At 42.1% G+C, this 9932-nt stretch overlaps 1 long non-coding RNA gene across 1 annotated transcript; it reads left to right on the top strand.

The window, feature by feature from the left end:
* Nucleotides 1–2548: 2548 nt before the first annotated feature.
* Nucleotides 2549–9554, top strand: LOC144141307 (uncharacterized). Its single transcript, XR_013316521.1, has 4 exons — nt 2549–2669; nt 4327–4359; nt 6065–6151; nt 9393–9554. It is a non-coding gene; the product is annotated as an uncharacterized LOC144141307 (long non-coding RNA).
* The last annotated feature ends 378 nt before the right edge of the window (nt 9555–9932 follow it).

Here is a 9932-nt window from a genome sequence, read left to right as displayed (position 1 = left end):
CTTTTATTGACCTTACAGAAGCATTTGATACAATTAACCACCCAATCCTACTACACAAACGTGAATCAGGTGGCATTTCTGGCCCTTCTTTCGTCCTTTCGGACTCATTTGCTGTTATTTGATCGATTGATGTCAAATGGGATAAATGAATGGTCAGCTTTCCTCTGCAAAAACAGTTACCAGTGGATTTTGTCAGGGTTCAGTTCTGGGTCCTCTACTGTTCTTGTTATTTATAATTATTCAAAGCTCTAAATGTCTGTTATATGCCGATGACACCACTATATTTACGTCCAGCAGCAATCCCGTCGCAGTTCAAAATGCACTAAACACGGACCTTAGCAGCAAGTGGTGCGTGAATATTCAACTGCAAATGAATGCACAAAAACAATATTGATGGCATTTTATTCCCAACAGAAAACGGTTACCTTACCTCTTTCAGTTGTTGGCGTCATTTTGTATAAACATCTCAAGTTTGATGCTTATGCGCAATCGCTTCTTAAAAAGGTTCGGTCGGTATTCACGTGATTCTGATAGCGCGACCATGGTTTCCACAACATGATATACTGTCACTATACTACTCCTATACTATACTACTCCTTGAAGAAAAACGCACAACACACATCTAGATAATCTACGATGCCTCCGAAAACCAAGCCATGCGGCTAATGACGTTCAGTCCTCAACATTGACGCTCCACACCTCTATACGTTTACCCAAACATACTTCCCCTAATGGTTTATTTTCGCATGATGTTTCGCCTGATTCATCTTGATGTCCGCGTAGAAAGTTTTACCCCTGAACTTTTTACAACTATTAATAGAACTGGGTTTTCTGTGCATGAAATTTCCTTTTACCCAAAGCTCGTACAAACTTTGGGAAAACGACTGCTAAATTTTCTGGTGTCTCCGTGTAGAACTCAATTTCTCCTGAAATCAGTCTTTGAAATCAAACCAAAAATACCTAATTACTGAACTAACTACAACATGCTAGATATAGCCGTAATAAGGAAATTGAAATTGGTTCATGTTTTTACTTTCTGCTTGTTTCACACTGCTTTATTGAGCTGTATGTCACGCGTATAATAACAGTGTCGATGCTCCTATTGTGATAGAGGAGTGGTACACAACCTATAACGAAAAACTTGTTTTATAAACGGTTTAGTCCTGCTTTTATATGTATTGCAGACTTGTTTTTTATCTTCGTTAATTTTGAAAATTATGGGTTTTCGACCCCTTTTTTCACATTTCTGCTTCGTACTTACGCATTGTATATAAAACTTAGTCATTACGCCTATTGTGTGCTGCATATTATGCATCATGTAATACACAATCTGTTAGGAGGTCCCTCCGACAGTTCTTTCTTTGGGACCTCCTCATGCACTCCGCTTCTTTGCTCATCTTATCTGTACGTGTACCCTTTAATAAACATAAAAAAAACTTCAATTGCTCTCCGGAAATACGACCAGTGTATATTATTGGCTGTTCCGACTTCCTATCACATAAGTTCCAGTTTCCTGTCCACCGCTGATGTTCTAAAGTACTTGTGAACCAACGTCTCCCATAAGCATAATGTACAATGCTGTTCCCCTAATAATTGCTGATTCGACACCCTCCAAGGAGCCATTTATACCTTTATCATCGCAGCTAGATGTCCGTTCACGTTTCATCATATCGGTCATGACCTTTTTGGTAATGCTGTGTAATTCTTCCACATTACCTGCTATCCTTTTTTGCATTATTAGTTCAACCCGACGATTCCTTCTCTCTTGGTGTCTTTAACTCCACTAAATATTAACCTTTTCTGAAAATTCCCATGAATGCTTTCATATTCCCGCTACATTTCAAGGTTCTTTTAATAGCACAGCTAGCCTTCCTTTGATAGAGTTTGTGTGTCGGACTTCGCAAGTTCTTATTACAGAGGCGATCGGACTCAACCAAGACATATTGAGCTGTTTGTTCCACTGGCCTGTCACCATCGTGTGCCCTCCGGTCCAAACTTGGTTGTTGGATCATTGTGAGGTTGTCGCCTAGAACGCAGCTGTGTTTGCCAGGTCGAGTTATAGCGATTGAATGCTAATTGCCTCCAAGGCAACCCGCATAACACGGGGCACCTACCAACTGTGCTCTTCCTGTTATGCTAGTACTCCAAATCTGCACGTGGTGTATCGACCTTCAGCGTTGCCGGGGAGTCTGCTCGTTAATTACTCCCCGGACCCCGAGGTCGTATTTTGCGAGACTGCTTCCGCAGCAGGACGTCATTACGAAGAGAATTGAGGGCCATTCCTCTAGGCCTTCACCACTCTCTTTTTACAGCGGGGAAAACAGAAGAACCCCGACGAATTAATTGCAGGGGTTCTGCTTGGGAACGCTTGTATAACTTGTGTATTAAAATTAACGTACCTAAATCTTTATTCTGTTTTTTTTCTTTTGACATGAATAAAAAAAGGCGACGCATAACCATAGAGGATACAGAGACCCGCGTGTTTTTTTCCGGGCGCTAATTGGTTGGTATCATTAAAAGCGGGCACGAAAACTTCCTTCTCAGATTACGACTAGTGACTGGGAGAGCTGCCAGCAAACAAGGGGCTTCCTAATAAAAGGTCTCAGCGAATGTTAATTCAGAGCTTTCGTGTTCGGCAGAGCAACTTCGATTTCCCAACAAACTCAGAGGTAAGCAGACTCCCCAGACCTGTATTTTATAGTAATTCCGGCGAGCTAGTCGCCACTTTGTGTGGAGTTGCATCGTAAAGCTGATATCTAGTACGGTCATGAACCTGATTTCGGAAACTGCCACACAATTTTGCCACGTATTTTGTCAATATTGTTAGTCCAGCTTGAGACAACACGATGATGATTTCCGAAGTTAAACTCGCGAATGCATTAAACCTAATTGCTCTGCGTCGAGCAGCAGGTCGAGAAAACGTTTTTTGCTAAAAACACAAGATCCGACGACACTTTTCATTCTTACACGTTTCAGCAGGGTTAATGAAATGCAGACATAAACTTCTGGAAGCCAAAAAGAACAAATTGCCCATACTATATGCACAAATATCCAAATGATGGGGGTTGTCTTAAGCAAAATTGCCAATTTTACCAGAGAAGCACAGAAGCTGGTTTTTCTCAAACTTTTCCGTGCAAATGTGTTGCCCTTATGCGCCAAAGCTATGTAGGACCAGAGAACAACGTAAACCACATAGGCATTTTATAACATGGGCCCATATCTGTGTATAGGAATGCTTTTGTTTCTCATCTGCATATAAAAAAGGTTCCAGAGCAGGGGTCGAACGAGCGTCTTCGTGTTCATCATCGTGTTCGTCAAGTAACTACTTAGCAACAAAACGAAAATACAATGACATAAATTCCATAACATAGCCTAAGTTATTTATACTTGAGTGTAAGCTTCTTTGGCACAACAGTAATTTTAAGTGTAGTTTTCGCTGTTAGTGTATATACGACACAATGGTGGCTTTTCTCCAAAAAAATCTTAATTTATCTACCCTTTTTATTTTAAAATATTACCTCTACAGATACATTTATTACTATCTAAAACGCGTAGCAAAATACCAGCATTTTCTAAAATAGAATATTCGCTGCGCGGAAACAAAGAAAGTTGGGTTTAACAGCCTGCAATATTGTGGTCGTGTTTGCTATCCTTCAAGAAGATCGAGCGACAGGAAGCGATCGCTTATGTATTAAAGCGTAATATCTCGCATGCAGGGCAATGCGTTGAAATCTTGCTTGGTTTCCGAAAAGTTATTTTTGATCATCATGCTTTAGCCTCCTGCAAAAGCAAAAGAAGTTCAATAAGAGAAAGGACACTCCAAGAGTGTCCGTCTCGGACAAAGCTGGTTGTTGCTCACTGCCACCTGTAGGGAGGACATAAATGTACAATGATCATTTGAAGGTGTAATTGCAATGCCAGGGGCCAGCAATCTTTCGAGGTGGACGGTGGAGTTGCATGAAGCGTACACGGCACGGCGTACCGGGCGGCAAATTGGGTGGCGGGGTTGGGGTTGGTGGTGCTTGTTTGGACCAGTGCAAAAAAAAAAAGAAAATGAAGACGGTATGTATTGCAAAGTGTAAAGATGGGAACAATGCGAACTAGAAGCAATCTCCATTCTTTTAATAGCTAACCCTGTTTGGGAATAAAGTTGCCATGTCAGCGTTCTGCGAAATTGGAAGTGACAAGAGGAGGGGAGTTCCGACGTCGTGCCGGGGCAACATCATGTTACGCCGGGGCCTGCATGTGGCCCACGGGCTGCAGGTTTCCGACCCCTCGTGTTCACCATCCTAAACGCCAATCATTGCGGATTTTCTTTGTTGGCAGGTTTCTGAAGACAACATGGCACCATCCAAATCGGTATGGTAGCGTTTCTCAGTCTCGCACTTTTTTTTTCGTATGTGTTTATTATGCTTTATAAGCATCTGATATAGCAGTGGCCTAGTTGTGTTATAATTACCACAATATTTTTGCACAGAACTGCAGAAAATTAGCTATTATTCCTACATTGGTCACATTGGATACGGAACTTTTTGCGATATTGTCCGGCAAGCCAATAGCACACAATAAAAATGTTGGAAACAACAAAGTGTCTAAGAAAACCATCTCAGCAGGCCAGCTTACTGTATTTTCTAATGTATCTATAATCTGGCCAATTCTGGTCGCGAATCCAGTCATAACAACACAAATACCTAGTTTGTTCTCAAGGTTAGGTGCTTGTACACGAGAAGCTTTTAACGGCAGAGGTGTTTCAGCTTTTTTCCCCGCCATATAAAGTTACCAGAAAAAACGCCAACGAAAAATACCGAGCACACTCGGGCGTGTGCGTTAGGGGTAGCGCCTGACATTGGCCTGCCTTTCGCCACATGAAGAGCTGGAAGACGCACGAAAGTCGAGAAAACTCTGTCGAGCTTTCGTGGCGTGATCTCACTCGTGCTCTTCTGGCCAATTTACGTACGTTGGCACTAGAGTTGGGATCACAAGCACTAAGTTCGAGCTTCATACGCCGACTTCACGAAGCCGGGTGCCGTGGATTCTAGCTGGCGTTAAGGCGATCCACTTTGGGATAGAGATGTGAAAGACTGCGCACGTTTTAAAACTATCCGGGCCTAGCAGTAGCAGAGTGGCTTAACAGCCAAGCTCCGAAATTGATGTGAGGTGCAACAGCCGAATCTCCGACGGAGAAACAGAGCCCGCCAGTTCTGCTGTTTCTCCAGCCTTGCGCCACTGGGTAAGAAGCGCCAACTTTTTATTGAAATATTTAAAATAAGAACGACGAAGTCTTTGGTCAAACAAAAAGTCCCAGAATGAGCATAATTCTTACGTTCATTTTAAGTACTGGTAGAGCTACCAAGCACTGCAGAATGACCAACCATATTGCAATTGCGTCATGATTGTATTGGTATTAAGTATGTATCATTGCCTCTTTGGTTCGTGGAGGTAGCGTCTAGAGAACTTGTTCCAGTCAAGTATTTGTAATATCGCACTACCACCACATATACATCACACTAACCACATGGTGATATTTCCAGGCACGGTGATCTTGGAGCGATCACTTCTATTATTGCCGTGCGTCTGCGGTTTCAGTGGGAGTAAGGTTGTGTCACCGACATGTGTTTGTTCAGGTAAAAAAGGGGATGATTTCGTTTTCTAGCTCCCCCGTCTGGATCAATTGGTCATGTTCTACGGCTGCGTTATGTTCTTATCAGGCGCTTTCTTTTCTTAGCTTTGCCTCTATGATTTCCTTGAACATGCTGACAGTCCCAATTTTGTTCCTACGTATTCTGGATCGTTCTCAGAAGTACTTATGAGATATACATTTTCGCACCCATTCCAACTGTCTCTTTCACCGTCATTTGTTTGCGTGAAATTGTTTTTGCGGGCAAAACTGGCGGTTTTCCTACTGAACTTTGAAGTGATATGTTTTCTTGGCTAGTGCTGTTGCATGAACCATCTCAAAATATAATCTCCTCGCCCTCCCAAAGGGTCCACACTAACAACATAAATATATAAATAACTAAAAAATATCAATAGCGCTTTAACTTTCACTCTGTCTTCTAAACAGTTTTGCAGGTGCTACCTCATTCTCGCCGTTCTGCTTCTGGCCCACTTCGTATTTGAAGCTGCGACGCAGGAATGTGAAAAAACATTCGTAAGTAATAAAATTCTTCCCTCACAGGTATATTATGAAGATAGAAATATATCTACCTAAACAAACACACACTCATGCGTACAAAAAAGAACACACGCATGCACGTAGAGTCGTCTACAGTCTTAGCTGGAACAATGCTTTACCCACATATCTTTTTCTTTGTTGTAAAGTCTTTGGTCACAGCTGCTGGATTTCTTTCAATTTTTTGGTTCATCGAAGTCCTCCACAATCGTTTGAACAGTTTTTCGTGGGAATGTTCGCGGACGAATATACATATACACGTATGAATGTACATATACAAAGCCTCTGGACGAATGTACATATATATAAACTAACACGTACACACTATGCACCTGCATGCACACATACATACATACATACATACATACATACATACATACATACATACATACATACATACATACATACATACATACATACATACATACATACATACATACATGCATTTATGCATGCATTCATGCATGCATACATACATACATACATACATACATACATACATACATACATACATACATACATACATACGCTGTTGGTAAATAAAAGAGAATCAGTGTAACATGTGAGCAAAAGAGCAAGATGTTAAGTAACATTAGTTCTAGTAGAACAATTTAAGGTACTATATACCGGGAAATAGGCAACAACACTATTTCGAAAAACTAAGAAAAAATGTTCTTCAATTACAATGTAAAGGAACGCTGAGAATTAAACATGTTAATGGGTATTGGTGCTGTAGTGCGTAGTGTATGCCCGCAAAGAAGCAGTGTGTTTCCCGTAATTAGTGAACGCCTTAAGTAAAAATAAATTCGAACTTCATGCAAATGTTTGTGAACAGGTGAGTTGAGTTAGTTGTGTGTTTTTGAGGTGGTAGTAGTCCTGAAAACGAGGATGCCTGGTTTTAGCTTGAAAACGCTTTTGTAGGCGAGAATTCACGCTGTTGTTGATTGGAAGCGCTGGCACGTTGTTGGAGCTGAAGGTAGTTGGTCGAAAATCTTGCTTTTGCAAAGGATTGCGGCATGAAAAACAAATAGAATGTTTGTTTTGCCATGACAATATCCAGTAATTAATACGGCTCTGAACAAAAGCAGAGTACAAAATATGTGGATATGCTTCTAAAGATATTTTAAAATGTCATAAGTACGCTTACTGAATGGCAATTCTTTTTAAGCAACCTAATCTGGAGAATGAATTTCAAAAGAGCGTGGAGTATAACTACAAAGAATGCTATTTTGTAATAGAGGATCATCTTGCGGTCTAAGCGAATAAATGGCATAGCAGCTGGCTTCTTCTTACGGTTATTCAATAATTGTTCTGTTATAATAAATTCGTAAGACATCAGGGCATTTTTTAAGAGCTCAAGTCGTTCCTTGGCAGCGGTCGGGTGGCCAGGGGCAGAATCGAGTGCCAGACAGACCGACAGACAGGCCACATTCTCCCATTTAGGCCACTCAAGCAAGATTATCGTCTTTAAAAAAGAACATAGGGGGAGTTTTCTGGAGCTCAAGTCGTACCTTCGAAGCGGGTGGGCGGCAAGTGGTGGAGCCGGGCTACAGACACAAAGACACACCGACAACTTTTTCGCGTTTTTGGGGCGCTCAACCGAGATTATCGTCTTGAGAAGATAACTTAAGGGCATGTTTCAGGAGCTAGAGCCGTAGCTTGGCTGTGATTTTGGGGTGAGTGGCGGAGTCGAGAGACAAACAGAAATTCCCAATGTCTAAGATTTCGCGTTTATGGTTCTCAAGCACGATCGTCTTTAAAAGCGAACGTAGGGGCCTATGGCAGGAGCTGAAATCGTTCTTTGGCAGCTGTTGGGCGGCGAGTTGTTTTGTATCGCGAGAGACAGACAGACAGACGGACCGACAGATATTTTTGCATTTAGTGTTATCAAGGAATACTGTCATCAGTAAAAAGAACATCGCGGCATGTTTGAAGAGGTTAAGATATTCTTTTGCAACGGTTGAGCGGAAAGGGGTACCGCTGATGGACAGACAAAGAGACAGACAAAATATTTGCGCTTAGGGTGCTCAAAAAGACTGTGGTCTTCAAAAGGGAAATTAGTGGGTGTTTCAAGATCTCAAGCCTTTCTTTGGGAGCGCTCAGGTGGTACGTGGCAGAGGAGACAGCCAGACAGACAGACAGACAGACAGACAGACAGACAGACAGACAGACAGACAGAGAGCCACCTTTTTGCTTTGAGGGCGCTCACAAAAAATTATATATCTTCTTTAAAAAGGACATTGGGGTGTATTGCAGGAGCTTAAGATGTTTCCTGGCCATGGTTGGACTACACGAGGTTGATTCTAGTTACAGACAGACAGACTGACAGAAAGACAGACAGGTAGACGGACGGACACATTTTTGCATTTAGGCGCCAGAAGATAGAATACCGATTTCAAAAAAGGTATAAAAATAACTAGTCTAGAAATGATTGTAAGTTAAGTGCTTTAGGTGCTGTCAAAAATTCTGTAAGTAAAGTCGAAAAAAGATCCTGCACTGATTCGCGCTATCTTTCTTGCTGGTATTGGTTCCAGTAGAAACAGAACCTCGCATTACTGCGCACACCCACCCCCCGAAAGCTTGGCATCAGAACACAGTGCTTAAACGACAATGTTGTCTGAGTGCTTTAAGCCTCGGCAGAATTTGCTTAATCCTGCACACACATATAAAAGTGCAGATCTCATAGTAAAATATAACGGAAGATTTAGTGGCGTGTTCTTTCGAAAACGGACTCTTTCCATATTCAAACACACACTAAACGCCAAGTGCCTCGTGTTCTTGCTTCGTGCTGTGGCAAACCTACCAGAAGAGATGCAGCCTGGCGTACGAACTGCGCCTGGCCTACGTGAAGCTGGACATTCCGAGCCCCCAAAATTGGGAATCCACATGTTTTGATCTTGTCCACATGTTTCACAATGAAAAACGCCAACAAAGTAGCTGAAATGGTGCATAAATTAAAAATCAGTAACTCTGAAACGTGTAACAAAGTTCATCTCCTCTCTCTTGGCTAAATTTGTGCTTGTCCCATGTAACGCATATGTTCAAAAATTGCAGTAACTTGATGCCCTCTCTTATCAGCGCCTAAGTGTGGGGCTCCGGCCTGCCAAGCTCAACGTACATGCCTGTCAAGTTTTTTTTCACCTCGAATTACTGTGATCTGACTCCTGGTTATTAATGTGTGGATGTACATTCTTGCCAATATTTCTATTGTATTTTTCAGTGCGATCCATCTGCACCCCGCTGTTGTCCAGGCCTTAAATGCGTGCCGTCACCCGTGGGATTTGGCGCTTGCGTATCCTGAGCAACGTGGCAAACTGAGACAAAAGCGGCATGTTTTTAACAGGGAAATCTGTATAACAATAAATGTTGCAAAGCGTGTAAATTGTCTTATATGATGTGTGAATGCCCAAGAATCGCTTCCGGTGATTGCCAAACCATGTGTCAGACCAAGTACGTTATTGTCGTTTATAGTGGAAATTTGCAGAGGCCATGAGCCTACATGGGCCGCTGCAACGTCAACGGCAGATTTCCTAGTGAGGCACCTGGGCATAGTTGGAGGATATGTTGTTGTCACAGGCAGATTGTAAGTGGTCAATTTGCCATGAGTCTCCCACTGCTGATGTAACCGTCAATGGCCAAATAATTGAATGAGTATCCGAGAGTATTAGAAGGGGATGTTACATCACACCAAAGTTGTACGCGTTAATCGCCCGTATTCTTGTGGCCGCGGCTGTCCTCGTCAATGGCCAATGTAACTTAG

Source organism: Haemaphysalis longicornis, unplaced genomic scaffold (genome assembly GCF_048455015.1).
Source record: "Haemaphysalis longicornis isolate Haplotype H1 unplaced genomic scaffold, Haemaphysalis longicornis Haplotype H1 scaffold_6, whole genome shotgun sequence".
NCBI lineage: Eukaryota > Metazoa > Arthropoda > Arachnida > Ixodida > Ixodidae > Haemaphysalis > Haemaphysalis longicornis.
Note: the sequence above shows the minus strand (reverse complement) of the source record. Positions and strands in the feature narration are given on the sequence as shown.